This window comes from Palaemon carinicauda, chromosome 1, assembly GCF_036898095.1.
Source record: "Palaemon carinicauda isolate YSFRI2023 chromosome 1, ASM3689809v2, whole genome shotgun sequence".
Classification (NCBI taxonomy): Eukaryota; Metazoa; Arthropoda; class Malacostraca; order Decapoda; family Palaemonidae; genus Palaemon; species Palaemon carinicauda.
Window position 1 is genome coordinate 82837082 of NC_090725.1, and position 20297 is coordinate 82857378.

Here is a 20297-nt window from a genome sequence, read left to right on the forward strand (position 1 = left end):
TGGTACTTGCATGGTATAATTTCACTTACAGATAATTCCATGGTTTTGACAAATCAGTGTTTGAAGCAACATTTAACTGGAGAAATGGGTTTGCTGTCACCATGCCATATGAATATATGTTAACTACCCTTCTGACCATTTTACACTGATGATGTTTATGCAATAAGCCAGATGTCCACCAATGTATTCTTTTCCAAGTTGAACAATAGACAGTGTTTTTTCCCATCTGCATTCCCTCTTGAAGATAGGTACATTATATGATAATTCACCGATTGCTGTACTGTGAATCACTTACGTTTCCTACCACTAGAAATAATTTCAATACATATATTAATATCTGAAAATAGCAAGATGTTTATGATTAGCTATCGTGCTTTTGGTGGTCTACTATGAATGTTTACATATGTTGAGGATAGAAATATAGACTAACATACTTTTCATGACTTCTCATTGTATTCAACCCAATAATTGCCACAGCTATGTACTCTACTGCATGGATTTGCTAACTCTTTAGGTCCATAAGCAATATAAGTGCTTGGTGGTCCAATATGGTAGCAGATGGTGGACAGCCATTTTTTTTCAATGATGGATTGGAGGCTTTTATGTTGGTAATCTTATGATTGCTGGACTTTTAAGGAACATCTTTCCTATAACCAATCGCAATGCTTAAATGATTAATTGAGAGTCGAAGCTTTGTATTTATAATATCAAAACTAAAATTTTCAATAGTGAAACTCATTTGGTTGTTTTATTTTTTTTTCCTCCCTGATACGAATCATGTCTTTAATGAGAGGGTTACCCGCTATTAGATCTCCCAACGGGAAGAACAGTGCAGTTTTTTTTTTCAATGAAGATCTTAAATCTTTTGCAGGGCAAGAGTAATTGAAGACAAAATTTATTGTGGAAGGACATGATACCACATGCATTAGTAATACCCTTAATTTATGACTTCGGTGTTGTATGTAAAATTATATAACTAATGTTTTTTAATAGAATACAGTAGGAGAATTTCTCGTACTTTTTTCTTGTGCAACACATGATGGATATATCATACATCATTTGACTTTAATGCATGCCAATGTCAATAAATTTTGTGAAGAATTCTAATGACGTCTGGGACCTTTAGTAAGAAATCTCCCTTTAATGACTTTGAAAGCTATTCTTTTATAATTCCTAGGTCCCACTGGTAATTAGGAGTGTTTCTAAGGAATGGTGTTAGAGTTGGTAATAACCCTATATATTTGATGTCATCTTTAGTTACTACTACCTCTTCGAAAGATTTTAGTTCCAATCTCTGCTATCTCTGTTTAGGCATCGGGAAACATTACTATTATATTGTCATTTGATGAATACTAAATATCTATAAAATATTTTGGAAGGCTATCATTTATTAGCCCACCTCTGAAAAGGCAATCGCAGCAACAACCATAGGTTCTGGAGGGCCTTCACTTTGTGGTAGGAGTGTCATTGATTTTGACATAGGCCCAGCTTCTACAGAGGGAGTGGTTACAAGAGTTGTTTTACCCTTTGAGAGACTGTGGTGACTTCTTGTAGTTGTCATTTTTTTTTAATGTTTTAAACTGAGGTGCTTTGAATGGTGGTACTGTGTCACTTTGATCTTTCAAGCCTTTTATATAATTATTAATCAATTATAGTTTTGTTGAGGCCCTTTGCTTCAATAGGCCTAGGGGAAGATGATGGTGATGATAATTAGTATTTTCATATTTTACCTTTAAATTGACATTCTTACAGTCCATCCGCATTGTATGAATATGTTTTGCATACAGGCAAATCTACCATCCGTTTATCAATAAGTGTAAACTCACTCTACAGTATATGGGTGTCTTTTCCTGTAGTCATATAACTGGTTTTAAGTTGTTTCTGATTTTGAATGATTTCTTTTTATAAAATAGATCGCTGTACCTGTTAAATATATGCATGTAATTGTAATTATTATTTTCATGGAATTTACTGGATTGCTGTGGACTTTATTCCATTCCTGGTGTAGCTGATGTCCAGTAAGTTGACCTTCGGCATTGTCAAAATGGCGGCGAGAAAATAGTAAGCTTGCTGACTTTCCCTCTGTGCATTATTATTATTATTATTATTATTATTATTATTATTATTATTATTATTATTATTATCATCATCCCTAGCTAAGCTAACCCAAGCTGGAAAAGCAGAATGCTATAAGCCTAAGGGTTTCAGTAGGGAAAAATAGCCCAGTGAGGAAAGGAAATAAGGAAATAAATAAACTATATGAAAAGTTATGAACAATTAAAAAATATTTTGAGAACATTAACAACATTAAAACAGATTTTTCATATATAAACTATAAAAAGATATTTATGTCTTCCTCTTCAACATAAAAACATTTGCTGCAAGTTTGAACTTTTGAAGTTCTACTGATTCAACTACTCGATTAGGAAGATAATTTCACAACTCGGTCACAGCTGGAATAAAACTTCAAGAATACTGTGTAGTATTGAGTCTCATGATGGAGAAAGCATGGCTATTAGAATTAATTGCAAACCTAGTGTTATGAACAGGAAACAGGATGGTACTGTCTGGGAAGATCTAAATGAAAAGGATGGTCAAATTTATGAAAATTGCTATGCAAAATGCTTAACTAATAAATTGAACAATGGTGACAGAGATTAAAATCTAGATCAGGAATAAGAAATTTAAAAGACCCTAAGTTCGTGTCCAATAAATTAATATGAGAATTGGCAGCAGAAGACAAGACCGGAGAACAATACTCGAGAGAAGGTAGAATGAAAGAATTGAAACACTTTTTCAGAATAGATTGATCACCGAAAATCTTACAAGACTTTCTCAAGAAGTCATTTAGTGTGCAATTGAAGAAGAGACAGACCTAATGTGTTTCTCAAAAGTAAATTTGCTGTCGATTTACCACTAAAATTTTCAAATAGTCATACATTCTAATTGTTTCGGGTTTGCTGTAGCCTTTCACCTTTTATAGGTGTGATTGCTTGAAAGTACGCTCAAGGAGACTTGGTTAACTGAAAATTTCTTAATCGTTTATCAAAAGATGTCTTATAGACTATTTTGTTTAGGAATATTGTTTGGATTTTCTGTGAAATTCTTTTTTCTGAACATAATTTTTTCTTCTGGTACCCTGCTATTTTACTGTTTTAATTCAGATGAGCCATTGCTCATTTCATTGTCAGTTTGATAGCCCTTGAGGGTTTTGTTATTTGACCGTGCATGGCATCCTCTGTACCTTCATGTGTACTTTGAGCTTTATGAGTTTTATGATGACTTCATAGAATTTTTTTTTTTATTTAGACTAGTATAATGTTGTATATGTTTTTGTATTTATTTATCCAAATATGTTTACCAATATAATTTTATTTGGCACGTGATTTTAATTTATTTTGTTTTATACTATACTGCCTACGGTGACATTTGAATAGAACACAAGCTATGCAACTATTTTTTTATCAAAATGAATAAAGCAAATTACTTTACTCAAATATTAGAGACTTAGACAAATGTGATTGCTGAGTTTTGTCTTTAAACGTAACATGCTGAATGACACCATGAAGCAAATAAAAGGCTAAGTGTATGCATCCCAAGAATATAATGTGTATACGTTACGTGACATGAATTCGTACTGGGATATCACCTGCCAAGTGTGCCTTACACTTCACATTATAGATGATACTAACGGGAGTTCCTATTGCACGTCGCTGCATTGTTTTCTTACCTCCACTTTCCATCTGTTACAGTTGGACTTACAGCAACTTTTTATTTCAGCATCCTAAGATGACGTGGAAACCAGTTGTACTGGCTAATAAATCAATCAGATCAATCCAAGTAGCCTCTTCCCACTTCGCTGTCCAAATATTATATTATAACCTTGGCATGACCCAATTTAAACATTTAATTGAAGAATAGATCCTCCGGACGAGCTATATAGAAATCTTAGAGATAACTCAAACTGTAATGTATTTATGTTATTTTAATTGTTTTGAAGACCATCAGCATGTACACATTTGGAGAAGACATGTCACCGCAATGCCTTACTCCAGAATTACTTCATTGCGTTCAACATACTGTAGTAAGCTGGAACAATCTTCCAGGTGCAATTATTGATTTTGGTGTTCCTGTCAATCTGGAAGTGCTAGTATAAAATGTCATGCTCTGTTAGCATACTTTTACTGCTATATGAGTGTTCGCTTATTTTGAATAACGGTGGTAATTTAAGAACTAACTATCCTGCGCAATGGAAACTGTCAGCTCACTCGCCTCTCCAGATAATCTTCTTCCATAATACTTATGGGATATCTTTTTTATAACTTCCATTGGAAGTCAAAACACAACTGCTTTGATTAGGCAAAGGTAAATGATTGTGTGATTTTGATTCAGATATTGCCGTGTGGGAGAGTACTTACCTCTTATTAATGCTATTTGTGTTTGGAAATATTTATAATTGTGCTTATTTTTGCTTCATAATATCGGGTTTAACACTAAAAGTAGAAATGATATGGAAAATGAATATTGAGTTGTTTATAAACAGTTTACTATATAAAAAAATATCCAACAAACTGAAGTATTGAAATACGCAACCCTATTAGAATTATTACAATCACTCAGGAACGTAACAAAAGAAGCTAAAGAAGTAATAATAGTGGCGACATACTTCTAAAGAGATACTTTAAAAAAATGTAACGGTTGTAACGCTCAGTGCTAAAGTATATGCTTCTGCTGTTACTGGTATAAAATCTTTTTATATTCTCTTGGTATAAAAAATTAAAAGAATGGAAAGAACGTTACAATAATGCGAGTAATATTTCAGGAGGGAAGAATCCGACGTATAATAACAGCAGTAAGTATTATCTGTTGTTGGGTTCATTTATCGTTCAGGTCATAACTGCTCGTATAACTCTCGCCTACATTTTGTTTATCCTGTTCAAATCATATAATTAGGGGGATTGAATTCTTCGTATTAGATAATTGTGTTGGCGCTATTAGATGATTAGTTTACTGGCGAGTAGGACCAACAATGCTACGCCCCGGGAGGAGCTAATTTCAACCCCTGTCGGAGATCGTATTTGTCAGCTCCTATTTGCCCGGCTGCATTGTTCGCTCTTGGCCAAGGTGTAAGGCATTACCACACCTGCAATTAGTGGGGCCCTGGGCCATCCTTCGATTCTAGTGGGATGATGGCGCAGAGTTGGAGAGGAGCCGAGAATAGGAGAAGAATGCGAAATTAGATAAAGAAAGGGGCTGAGAAACGGAATTGCAGTTAGAAAACAGAAGTATAGCATAAATGGATACATTTTGGAATACAAGAAAAGAATCAAGATAGGTGTATCAATAAAAAGACTAAATTACGTTCTAAAGAGGAGCAGAATGGTAATTTATCCTCTTGCAAAGGAACTTGAGCAAAGTTTCAACGTATCTTTTACAAACTTCTTCGATACCAGTTTCAGAAGTCTTGTGGTTTCCAGTGCAAAAAATAAAGTATCAAGCAACTAAATGTAGTATTCGAATCACTTTGTTGAAACTATAGGCATGGATATGCGCAGTAATAGAGTTTTAACTTTAAAAGAAACTGCTGACATTGGTCGTTCACGTAACACCTGGAAAAATGGACAATCACTAGATGTTGCTTTTTTCGAGATCTGAAGTTTTTGCAATACAAGTTCATCCATCATTCATCATCATCATCTCCTCCTACGCATATTGACGCCAAGGGCCTCGGTTAGATTTCGCCAGTCGTCTCTATCTTTAGCTTTTAATTCAATACTTCTCCATTCATTATCTCTTACTTCGCGCTTCATAGTCCTCAGCCATGAAGGCCTGCGTCTTCCAACTCTTCTAGTGCCTTGTGGAGCCCAGCTGAACGTTTGGTGAACTAATCTCTTGAGGAGTGCGAAGAGCATGCCCAAAGCATCTCCATTTACCCCTCATCATGATGTCATCCATATATGGCTTGAGTAATCTCTCTTATAGTCCATCATTATCTCCTGATTTTCTAAAGGCCAGCAAAATTCGGAACGCTATTCGGTCAGCTTGTTCTCAAAAAGAAAGAAACAAAGGTTAGTTGCGGTCCGTATAGAAAAAAATAATATCGATAAAATGGATACTGCATTACTATACAATCTATTTATTTCCTTGAACGAAAATATACTTTGAGACTGAAGTAGGAGCATCTGCAAGGATATTGGAAGCTTGAAATAAGCTGTTCTACAAATTTCTATGTAGATGCATGTTTGCGGTAAACTTTAGATATGTTATTGATAGTTGTAGTTTATTAGAATATTTATTGCTGAAAATCACGTTTTGGTTGCAATTTTGACTTCTAATTTGGGTATGTATGTAATTAATGTTTAAATTATTTTTATCATAGATGAAAGTCGGAATAAATGGAGATAGTAATACACATCAGAATATGGATTGTCAAAGGCCTAAACTTAGTTTACAACAAAATAAAATTGAAGGTTTGAACTTTAGCGTGGCAGTCATTGTGAAGTTTTCTGATACTTTGCTAAAACTATCTTTAACTTCTGCTTCTGTTGCTGCTACGGTTGGTGATGATGATGATGATGATATTGATTATTATTATTATTATTATTATTATTATTATTATTATTATTATATTTTATTAAAGTTCTCATTTTTCATCGAACGTTGTCAGTAAATAAAATCTATAACCTCTAAAGTATAGCTAGAAAAGTTAAAATGCTGCTGCACCATGATTTGAAAATGAGAGTTCAAAAGAATCACTTATGTCACTGCAACCTCCACCCCCCTGAAAACATAAAAATATCTGTGTTGTCGTCCACAAAATGCATGGGTTTATATAACTTTAAAATGTCATGCAAATGTGCATAGGATCAATCTTGATTAACTTAGTTTGAGGAAATACCATCTGTCATATGGCTTTGATAGTATTATTATTATTAATATTATTATTATTATTATTATTATTATTATTATTAATCACTGTTGTTGTTGTTGTCATTGTCGTTTTGTTGCCCGAAATAGAAAAAAAAAAAATAAAGAATTTGGCTGAAGCATGCTATCTTTTTTTTTTCATTGCTAGTTCTCGGGATTTTTTTTTCATTGCTAGTTCTCGGGATTTTTTTTTCATTGCTAGTTCTCGAGATTTTTTTTCATTGCTAGTTCTCGGATTTTTTTTTTCATTGCTAGTTCTCGGATTTTTTTTTTCATTGCTAGTTCTCGGGATTTGAAGGATTTTTATCAATAACGGAGAAATATTTCAAAAATTGTAAAACAAAAATTGATGACGATAGTTTGGTGAAGATTAATATTATTTTTGTTATAATTAACCTCATGAGAAAAAATACAGCAATCATTAATGATTACAAAAGAAACATGTCTTTAATGAGTCAACTGAAAAACGGGGCAGTGATCAAAGGTCTTGAGTACTACAGTGAATTATATAAATATTAACTAGACCCTGAAAGAAATTTAAATTTGTTCGGTGGAGTGTTATTTGAGACAAATAATTACCCACGCTAATAGGATGTGCTAGAGTTAAGTACAGTTACAGCTGCTAACAAAATTGAGAACAACTTATATCTGTTTGATAGAAACGCTTACTGTATGAAAGACGTTAAGCTTTGAACCTAGATATCTAAGAAATATGCCACTCGATATTAATTTCCCTACCAAGACCTTACATTTTTTGTTGTAAGTCATTTCCAAGGTAAAGTGATTTCGATCTAAACAGGTTGTTTTTACTTCATATTGGTAAATTTCAAAGATGTCCTGAGAATTGACAAATTATCCTACTTTATAGCCACGTTTAAAATTGAAAAAATTAAGGACACCAGAAATCATTATGGGAATATATTAATTTTAGTTCTAAATATGAAACCGGTAATTGAAAGCAATAAGTACCAAATAATCGAAACGGTTTCTTATCTCTCTTCATTGCTGAATAGATGGTCGGTGTAACACTCATAACAACTCCATCAAGGCAGGTACAAATCCTGGTCAGGGTAGATTCGTTTTTTATATTTCTTTTACTTCCTTGGCAAATTAAATTCAGTGTATATATATATATATATATATATATATATATATATATATATATATGATTTAAAAAAAATGTAATTCAGGAAACGGGATAAGACAAATGCGAATCTGTTCTTTCAACTTAAATATATTTGAAAAAAAGAGTCATTACATAGTCAATGAGCACTTAACTAGATTTCTCAAAGTCAGTAATTATGGATAGTGCATTAAAAGCAGTCTTTATCAATGAAATTCTTCCAAATGACTACTAAATGTGTGCTCTTACAATTATTCAATACGCATCTATTTTCGGGCCGAGACTACAGCTGCGAGGCCAAATATATTTTACGTTACTTTACATTAAAAAAATACGTCTAAAAGCTTACCTTGGGTGCCCCTGGGCACAACGGAAGGACGTTAGCCCTTAGTCGTGGGTCTCTTCTAACTGCACAAAAGCGTGGTAGGCTATCAAAAGCATGATCCCTCGGCGTCCTGGGGTAGGTGCCATCTTGCCTAGGGGTTTCTGGGTATGGGCCCCCTCTTCAAAAATGAGAGCAGTTTACACCGGTCTCCTGGCTGCAGCCTCGCCCTATGCCTGCAACGACAAAGTTGGAGACAGGAAAAGGATCTAGTCATCGTGTATGAGACGTCAACAGCCTCTTGACGCCAATCGGAGCTGACTCTAGGTCTATTACCCAAGCGAAGGCAGAAGAAGAGGTCATCAGCATTAGAGGGTTATAAACATTGAGTTATATACATTGTTCATCATTTATTCTTAATATGTTTTGTGTTCATTTGAGTTATATACATTGTTCATCATTTATTCTAAATATGTTTTATGTTCATTTCAGATTGACCGTGGTCATTGTTCAATAATAAAGACATTTGAATAAATGGACCAAGCTCTTATTTATGACCACGGCTAGAGATGGATTCAGGATAACAGATATTGTGAATGACTAAATCCTAAGAACTAATCAACATGCCAGCAGTAGGATGTCCAATACCAGGCTGTGATTACGTCACGGACGACCTTGAGGCCGCCATCGTAGCTGCACTCATAACTGCTCACCGCACCACACATGCTCCTGGACAAGCTGCCAAAGTAGAAAGAGTTAAAAGACCCACAATATCGACAGCGGGAACAAGTGAAGAATGGGCATATTTTCAATCACGATGGTCTGACTATGTAGACGCAACCAAAATTGAGGGCCGTGATCGCGTGGTACAGCTTCTAGAATGCTTCGAAGAACAACTTTGAAAAGACTTAACACGATCAGCTGGTGGCAGTCTTACTAACAAGACTGAAGTAGAATTGATGGGAGCAATAAAAAAACTGGCAGTTCGAGAGGAAAACACCATGGTAGCTCGAGTGACTCTACACAACATGCGTCAAGACCGTGATGAGCCTGTACGACGTTTCTGTGCACGACTTATAGGACAAGCTAGGGTTTGCAAATTCCTGATAAAATGTCCAGGACAAATTTTGTTTCGCAGAAGACACAGCTGAATTCGCTGGATTCGAAATAACCCCAGACACAGTTCGCCCATGTGCAAGATATCTTAGTGCAATTATGGACTTTCCAACCCCAAGAAATATCACCGATGTCAGATCTTGGTTTGGTTTAGTAAACCAAGTATCGTATGCTTTCAGCATGACCGACAAAATGCTACCATTCAGACAGTTATTGAAACCAGGAACACCATTCACCTGGAATGACAATATTAATGCACACTTCGAGGAGTCTAAAACTGCCATTATCAACGAAATTGAAGAAGGCGTGCGAATCTTTGACAAGACAAAACCTACTTGTCTCGCCACCGATTGGTCAAAATCAGGAATTGGATTCTGGCTGTTCCAGAAACATTGCGACTGTCCAGACAACCGACCATTTTGTTGTCGCACTGGTTGGAAGATCACACTTGTCGGAAGTAGGTTCACACATGCAGCTGAGTCTCGATATGCACCAGTTGAAGGTGAAGCGTTGGCAGTCGTCGATGCTCTTGATAAGGCAAGATACTTTGTTCTTGGCTGTGAAGATCTTGTGGTCGCAGTTGACCATAAACCCCTGTTGAAAATATTTGGTGACAGATCATTGGAGGACATATCAAATTCACGTCTCAGAAACTTGAAGGAAAAGTCCCTCCGCTATCGATTTCGCATGATTCATATCCCAGGGGTCAAGCATCTCGCTGCGGATAGAGATTCGCACCACCCAACTGGAAAATCTGAAAAGCTATCGCTTCAAGATGACATTGCATCAGTTGACAGTGTACCTTCCGTGAGAAATGCTCCCCCACACAAATTGCCATCAGCATATTCTATTTCCACTGACAATGATATTGATACTTGTATCACTGCATCAGCAGTATGCTCACTTGACTCACTTAACGTGAGAGCAGTCACCTTGGACAGAGTTCGCACTGCCACAAGTAGTGACGATAACATGCATGAACTGCTCAGCCTTATAGAATGCGGAGTACCAGAGTCTCGCCAAGAAAGTCCGGTACATCTTCGAGAGTATTTTCAATTCCGCGAGCATCTCTACACTGTTGATGGTGTGATACTATACAAGGAGCGTTCAGTTATTCCTCCAGCCCTTCGTCAGGAAATTCTCACATCTCTTCATTCAGCACATCAAGGAATTACCTCTATGGTATCGCGAGCAGAGTCATCTGTGTTTTGGCCAGGGATAACACCCGCTATAACAGCACTTCGAGCTGGATGCAACCACTGCAATCGCATCGCGCCTTCGAATCCTAGTGCTCCGCCTACACCCCTTATATCTCCAGACTACCCATTCCAATGTGTTTGTGCAGATTACTTTCACTACCGAGGAGTTGGATATTTAGTTATAGTTGATCGATTCTCGAATTGGCCCATAGTTGAACGATCTTCGAACGGTGCAGAGGGTCTTATAACTTCACTACGCCGAACATTTGTGACATTTGGGATTCCGGATGAATTGACATCTGATGGTGGACCTGAATTTACAGCGACGGCAACTAGGCAGTTTTTAAAGGACTGGGGAGCCATCACCGCCTTTCCTCTGTGGCCTTCCCACATAGTAATTGCAGAGCCGAAATAGGCGTCAAAACTGTCAAACGTCTTATAGTGGACAACACGGGCAGTAACGGTGATCTCAACACTGATGAATTCCAACGTGCGATGCTCGAATACAGGAACACACCTGACAGAGATACCAAGTTATCTCCTGCAATATGTGTATTTGGTCGTCCCATCAGAGACTTCATACCTGTCCCGCCCGGCAGGTACCGTCCCCACGACACGTGGAAGGAAACACTCGATGCAAGAGAGGAGGCCCTAAGACATCGACACCTTAAACAGGGAGAGCGCTTATCAGAGCACACTAAGAGACTACCCCCACTGTCCGTAGGTGACCGGGTTCGCATCCAAAATCAAACAGGAAATCACCCCCTGAAATGGGACAAAACCGGTGTCATCATAGAAGTCCGCCAATTCGACCAATACGTCGTCAGAGTTGATGGCTCTGGTAGGGTCACGCTAAGGAACCGGAAGTTTTTGAGACAATACGTGCCTGTCAGGAGTATTCCAGAAGTCCGTGCAATTAGAGATGACTATAATCGGAATCAGATTGTACCTATTGCCAATCCTTCGACCACTAAAACGTCTGAGACCATTGCGAAGGACACCATTCCGACAACCCAAAATCCGGACACACATGGTACTCTTCCACTGACCACTTTGCCGTTACCAAGTGGTACTACCCCTAACATTCGTTTTGATGTTGCTGCTCCGGAATGCTATCCCAACGACCTCGGTAACACTGCGAATCATCAAGCAGAGATTCCGCCTCCCAATGATAGCACAAACTCTCCATCGCAGTTAACTCCTGCCATGCCAACTTTGGAGCAACGCAAGTCCAGTCGTACCCGTCGACCGCCAACATGGCACTGTGATTTCGAGATGAACTAGCTATAGTGTCATCATGATCAACACATGACAATAATTGTTTTTCAAGTTTCCGTTCCTTCACATGCTAACAGGAGTTTAGTGTTCATGAACCTATAATTTGGACGTTTAATTGCCACCCAATGTTTTGACATCAGTTTTAAACCGACCTCCACGAGAGACATTTTAAAAGGCCGTTTAAAAACTTGGGGGGAGATAGAGGGTTATAAACATTGAGTTATATACATTGTTCATCATTTATTCTTAATATGTTTTGTGTTCATTTGAGTTATATACATTGTTCATCATTTATTCTAAATATGTTTTATGTTCATTTCAAATTGACCGTGGTCATTGTTCAATAATAAAGACATTTGAATAAATGGACCAAGCTCTTATTTAAGCATGACCCCAAATGGTTTCAACACTACGTTATTTGTGACATGTCTATATATATATATATATATATATATATATATATATATATATATAGAGAGAGAGAGAGAGAGAGAGAGAGAGAGAGAGAGAGAGAGAGAGAGAGAGAGAGAGAGAGAGAGAGAGAGAGAGAGAGATGTATATATATAAAACTTCCCAATAGAAATGATGAAACACCTGAGCCGTAACAATAGGAGAAGTAAACAAAGCATTAAAAGACATGAAAAGAGACAAAGCAGCAGAAGATGGCCTAACAATTGATTTAATAATAGATGAAGGGAATTTCATAGTAGTTAAACTGGATGAACTCTACACCAAATGTCTGCCAGAATGCTTTATACCTCCTGCTTAGAAAATTTTATATTTATGGTAATTCACAAAAAGGGAGACATAAAACACCCGAAAAAATTACTGCCCAATAATTTTACTCTCCTTGATAGAGGTAGACTTCAATCAACCAAGAGAGCAGACATGCTTTAGAAGTGGGTATTCAACAACTGACCATATCCATGCAATTAACCAGCTAATATAAGAATCAAGAGTATGATAAACCACTATATAAGGCATTTATAGACTTTGAGAAAGCTTTTGATTCTGTCAAAACATCAGCACTTCAAAAACAAGGAATAAAAGAATCTTTAATCAGAACACTTGAAGATATCTATACATGAGGTACAGCAATCCTAAAACTACATAATGATCATGAGAAAATTCCGATTGAGAAAAGTTAGACAGGGAGATCCCATCTCCTAAATTATTCACAGCATGGCTAGAGGTTTTTAAGAATTTAGATTGGGAAAATGTAAGAATTAATGTTAATAGGAAATACCCCAACAAAAGATTTTCAGATGACATATGTGTTCAGCGAATCATTGGAGGAATTAAAAAAAGTTGATAGAAGATTAGAATAGAAAAAGCAGAAATGTCATACTGAAAATGAATATGAGTAAAACTAGGATAATGTCCAATAAAAAAGCAGAGAGACAACAAATAAGAGTTATGGACGAGCCTCTAGATATTGTTAATAAATATAGGTATTTTAGAACAGACAGTGTTTCTCCAGGATACAAGACCGAAATTGAAAGTAGGATAATAGTGGGACGGAGAGCATTTGGTGAAAAAAATGAGATGAAAATTAAAATGTCATTTTCTCTAAAAAGAAAAGTATTTAATGAGATGGTCCTACCAGTATTAACGTATGCATCAGAAACGTAGAGCCTTACTAAAGCCTTATAGCATATGCTAGTTACAACTTGAGCTATAGAAAGGTTAATGATAGGAATAACATTAAGAGACAGAAAAAGAGCAACATGGATACGCTAGCAAACTAAAGTAGATGATATTCTAACAACATATAAGAAAAAGAAATGGACATGGGTAGAACATATAATAATAACAGACAATAGATGGACTTTAAGAATAACAGAATGAGTCCTTACAGATTGTAATAGAATTAGGAGAAGGAAGAGAAGACGATATATGTGTTGTGTGTCTGTATATATATATACAAACACACACACACACACACACACACACACATATATATATATATATATATATATATATATATATATATATATATATGTATTTACGTTTAAAATAAAATCCGTCTTTCAATATTATTATTGTTATAATATTTTTTTTTTTTTTGTATAAAACCATGAACTTGTCTTAACATATTCTTGTCATTGATATGTCGTGTCTGTTTAGCGCTATTGGTAAAAATCCAATCTTCCATTAGTGATGAAAATGTTTTTGTCTATATGATGAGTATCGGTATATTATTCATTTTAATATTACGAATTTGTCATTAGGATGTTTTTAACTGTTTGGCAAACGTGATGTCAATCGTAAGAGACTTATTTGAGAATCTTGCGAGCGTTTAACATCCATATTCAAATGGGATTAGATAAATGACTAGATAATTTTGTTGACTGGTGGTTGTAGCGCAATGAACTGATAATCAACGATAAAAAGAAAGCGGACAAATTTGTAGACCGAAAAAAAAAATTATAGTCACTTTATTTGAAAATAAAAACTTTTGCTGGGCTTAAGCCTACTTCTATTCAAAGGAATCTGGATAGATGGAATTCTAATAAAGATTTCAGGATATGCATAGAATAAAAATCTAATTTCGAGAATGCTGTCAATAAAAAAAAATCTTTGGAAGGACTATTGTTTATTACATAAATATAATTGATGAGAAATATTGACTGAACTTATTTGCGGGAAAGCCTCATGATATATCGGACATAGTTGTTCGTGATGAAACAGGCCTATAAGGCCAGTGTTTAAGGAGGGAATCGAACATTCCTATGGGGATTAGGATTCTCCTTGTCGAGAAGGATTAGCCCTTTGTTTTTGAGGACAATAGACAAACATTGGCTGGGATTAACGTTTCCATTCCTTTAGAGATTTGTTTTTTTAATAGTTTATTTCTTTATTTTTTTTTTAACTTGTTGACTTGAGATCACCATATCTCCTATACTGAACATCTTTATGATATTTAATGAGGTTAGAATTTCATGTAGGAATAAATGAAGTTATTTTAAATGCATTGGATAAAGGAAAAGATTTAGTAGGATTAGTTATGTACGTAAGGTAAATAATGAATTCAACTTTAAAATTTTTTTTCAATTTTTACAACGAAAATTCAACTTTTCTTATGCAGTGAAAATATTGATGCTTGCTAATTTTTCAAGAAAGCCAATTTTCGTTCGTTTTTATTATTAATATTATTATTATTATTATTATTATTATTATTATTATTATTATTATTATTGTTATTATTATTATTATTATTATTATTATTATTATTATTATTATTATTATTATTATTTTATGGGCTATTCATAGGTCTGAATGTTCCGGAAGCAGCTCTTGTGTATTGCTTATAATGACTCTACCTCCTACTAGGATCGATATTGGTCCTTTTAGAACTGAAATATTAATTATTTAAAAAAAATTGTCAGAAATGGGTGAGGTTATCTAATGTTGAATTTTAGAGTTGCTCCCTCCTGCCTAAACTAAGAACAACGCGGTTGTTGACTTTATATGTTACTTTTCATGCAAGTTTTAGACATTGTGGCTTTAACATTTCAATTCATGGACTTTTCCCACGTCTTCCTCTTTTAGGATATTTTGATAACGATAACTAGCAACTTTCCTTATAAGGCGCATTAGTATAACTGGATAGAATATTCGTTCTATCTTTCTCTTTGTTTACCTTTTAATGTTGAAATTATAATAAAGATTGGCGAATGTAAAATTCAGTCCATTCTTGCTGACATATATTGACGAAGGGCTCTCTTATTTTGTAATATGTTTATTTGAAATTCCATATATGATATTTTGCTTAAACGATGACCACATTTATGGTGCATAGTAAAACCAAATGGCCCTTGACTGAGTTTAGATGATAAAGGTGCTAATTCATTATCGTGAACTTCATTGGAAACGAGACAATTTTAGTCATTCATGTTCTATTCTTTTTGTCTTAATGGAGGAAGCCTATTACTAGTCATAATAATCACAGCTTAATTGTAGCCCTCCCACAGAAGAGATTCTCGTTCGTCATTGTCAAATCTTCAGAGACACTTGGAAAACCTATTTTTTCCCAATATCATATACTCACGTTCAATCATTAAGGCAAATGTATAAGTATATATATATATATATATATATATATATATATATATATATATATATCTGTGTGTATTTATAAGTATATTATATATTTGTATGATATCTATATGTATATATATTTTTATGTATATTTATATCACCAAAGTAGGCCATAAATAGGCCACCTTGGTTGTAAGGTGAGCACTTACGAAGGATACTAAATAGTGATAGTTTTTATCTGATTATTTCGCCAATCTTTTGGTAAAACTACAGTTGAGTGGATTTAGATTATGAGTGTGATATATATATGTGTGTGTGTATATATATGTATATATGTATATATATATGTATGTATATATATGTATATATATTTATATATATGTATACATACGTATATTTATATGTATATATATGAATATATATGTATATGTATATGTATATATATGTATATTTGTATGTATATATATGTATATGTATATATATGTATAAATGTAAATATATGTATATATATATGTATGTATGTATATGTGTATATATATATATGTATATATATGTACGGTATATGTATATGTATATATATGTATATGTATATATATATATATATGTATGTACGGTATATGTATATATATATATATGTATTATATATATTATATACATATATATATATATATATATATATATATATATAATTTATATATATATATGTATGTATATATATATATATATATATATATATATATATATGTACGGTATATGTATATATATATATATGTATTATATATATTATATACATATATATATAATTTATATATATGGATATATACATACACACACACACACACACACACACATATATATATATATATATATATATATATATATATATATATATATATATAACTGGTAAATGTTGTGAGTAAAGAGTATCAAAACGCATCCTTGAAGATCAATCTTTGTTCTGAATATTTGATTCTCGTGGACGAAGATTTTATTTATCATCTGTAGATAATGCAGAAAATTTGCACATGTGATGGCCACATGCACGAGACATTGTAGAGGCAAGGTGCCTCTTGACTGGGGTTATATGAAATACACAAGCCTTCACTTCTAATTGTGAACGTTTTGTGAAAAGGGGCAATTATTGAATTCAAGCTACGCATGTTTACAAATACGCAAAACCTTGTGCAAGAGGCAAGATTCATGGTAGCTATAACGATACTTTTGCTGTGCTTACACGACTGCGTTTATTTCGTCTTGTCAAATGTGATTGCAAGTTTGTTAAAGGATGTGAAATGTTTTCAGATGGAAACATTAGACTTTTAAGTGTAAATTTGCAATGACATTTGGCTGTTATTTATAGGGATATGAGATACCCCATTTACTTGAATTTTTAATCCAGACATCCTTTTTGACTTTGACACAGCCAACACGCAAGTTGTGACGCAAGCAAATTTTTACTTTGCTTAAAGATCAAATTTTAATATATTTGAAAGTTGTTAATGAATTCTCTTTCCAGGCAATAATGTAATGGGTACTAACATGACGGATGCCTGGGAGGAATGTGCATAAATGCTAATAGCAAATGATTTTAAAGATTCATATTAACTTCGACAATGTCTTATCGCCGTGCATGATCTTTTTACCCCAATTAGGGCAATTTTTTATTTTATTTTATTAACATTACTCAAATATACTCTTTTTGCCTATGACTGGCATAAAGCTATAAAGGGATTCCCTTAGATACTACACCTTTTTTTAAGGGACAAATGCACTGTAGATGCTTTCTCCTTGTACGAATTACCAAGATTTCTTCCTATTTACTACTTAGATGTCAAATCCGTCGCTGAAATTTTCGATGCTGATGTAATTGCCCTTTTTGGGTATCAACGGAAAATAAGTGTTTTTGATGAAATTCAAGGTTTTGTTTATTTGTTTTATTGAATGCGTGAATGGCATTTATCCAGTATGAATGCAATTTTTCAAATATTCCTTTTTATTGGGTTTTATATTTTCAGTATAATTTTATGAAATTCAATACGGCACTGCATTGCGTCACCAGTACCAGTGACTAAGTGTGAGGCCTTATTTTATAAATCCAATCCTTCTTTTTCAACTTATTGTATATAAGTACAATGAATTTACGTATTCAATTAGCATCCGTATAAATTATATAAAATAGTGTTTTCAAGTTTTTAATGGTCTTATATTAGAATTCAAGGCACACTCGCTTATCACAGGTGTTAATTGAAATGGATATAAGGGTTCGTAAAAAGAAAATTAACACTGAAAAATATTTGTACCTATTATTGCTTTTCCTTTTCAAAACAGTGGGTGTGAAAGTGATTGCGTGATTAAGACTTCTTTATGGTTGGTTGATGCAGGTAATAAATAACTGTTTTTGTTTTAGGTGAGTAGGATGGTTTATATTATACAACAATACATTAAAGGCACTCCGCCAAGATGCACCTTTCAGGTATTGATCTGACACGGTTACTGTTGAGATACAAACGAAATATTACAGCTCCAGAAAGATGATATTCAGTTAGCCTTTTTGCAGATATATTTTTAGCATTTAATTTACAAAATCAATATAAGGGCGTGTAAAGTCTCGCCTTTTCAAGCCTAGGACCCACTTTTCCAAGAGTCCTTCTCCCTAGAACATATCGCTATATCTCCCACAATTGAACCATTAGTGTCCTTTCACAAGGCCAACATTTGGAATCAATTTCATAAAGCCGGACTATGATAAAATCATAACCTTTTGATTGATAATCGTGACAAACAAACATATTCAATAATAAAAAAAAAAAAAAACATAACCATAGCTGGGGTTTTCAGCTGGCTTTTTTGTGTGTGAAGATTCAAGGGTCTTCCGTTTTCTATTTACAAGTGCTCTTCAAACCAAATTGCATTCACTTAAATTAATGCATTGTCCGTTTATAGTTTTTGTTTTTTATTTTTTTACAGTAACATAATCCTTTGAAAATATTTGCATGTCGTTAAGTTCACAGTCATCTATTTAGAACCTTGAACCAAGAATGTTCTGGGCTTGTGTTTATTAAATTTAGTTGAGAGTACTTGGGATTATTTCAATCCAATCTTATTCAAAAGATTAATAAATGTTTCTGGATTCATTGGAAAATCGAAAAGAAAGAAAGATCATTAGTCTGATCTGAAAAAGTATGTTATCATGATATATAGTAATATGTATGTGTCGAATAGTAAAGTGTGTGCGCCCTAAGGATTCTTGTAGAAGCAATAATTATAATAGTGATAAGAATAAAAGAGGTATTGATATTGATGGCTAAGACAATTTGAAATTATACAAACACGAGGTTTTTTGACGCAAATATTAATTTAGTTGGCATAAATTTGATATGGTATATCTTAGAAAATTTGAAGTAATAGCATGATGTCAGTAGAAGAATTACAACTAGAGACCCTTTGTAAGAAGACAGATGAGAGATAAGTTGAAGATAATTCAGTGGTACAACAGCTGCATGGAACCTGCTAGTTTTCCTCTTTTTGTGAGGTATCAACTTTGACTTAGTATTGCATTTTTAAAAACTAACTTCTGCCTTGCACTGAACCTTAAGGGACAAACGTGGAGCGATGTTTTATTCGATTGGTAAACAGGTTATCTCAAATAAAAATGATGATAATAATAATAAAAGAAATAATAACGAGCTCTGACTTAGAGAAAACTTGTTTTTTCATATTGTAAATATCACAAATGGAAAAGAAGCAAATATATTCCTAAAGGGATTTTATTGATACCATAAAAACGTCGAAGAGGCGGAGTCATGATCCTTTCCGAAAAACATTTATAGATAGTTCATATCCCTCCACACGGGTTATTCACTTGATTAGTTCAGTTTTGTTAGGGTTTACTTGTTATTCCTAAACCTAGTTGCCATTCTTTTCAAAAGAACAAAAACAATAATAGAGATAGTGATAATGATGTTGTACAGCTTATCGATAAGTAGAGTTGGTTCACATGCTATTTTTTTATACTGCCAGTGTTTTTCTGGGTACTTACTTAATATTTTTGTTCATTTAAAGGTTTTAAATCTTGAAAAACAAAGGTAGGCTCTCGCACATTTGCAAAGAAAGATGAATTATTAAAAGTGATAGTTTTTGTTCGAAGGGTTTACGATGGGTTAATTGATGAATTATGTATATGTAATAATATTTATTTATTTGTTTATATATATATATACACGGTTAATATATATATATATATATATATATATATATATATATATATATATATATATATATATATATATAT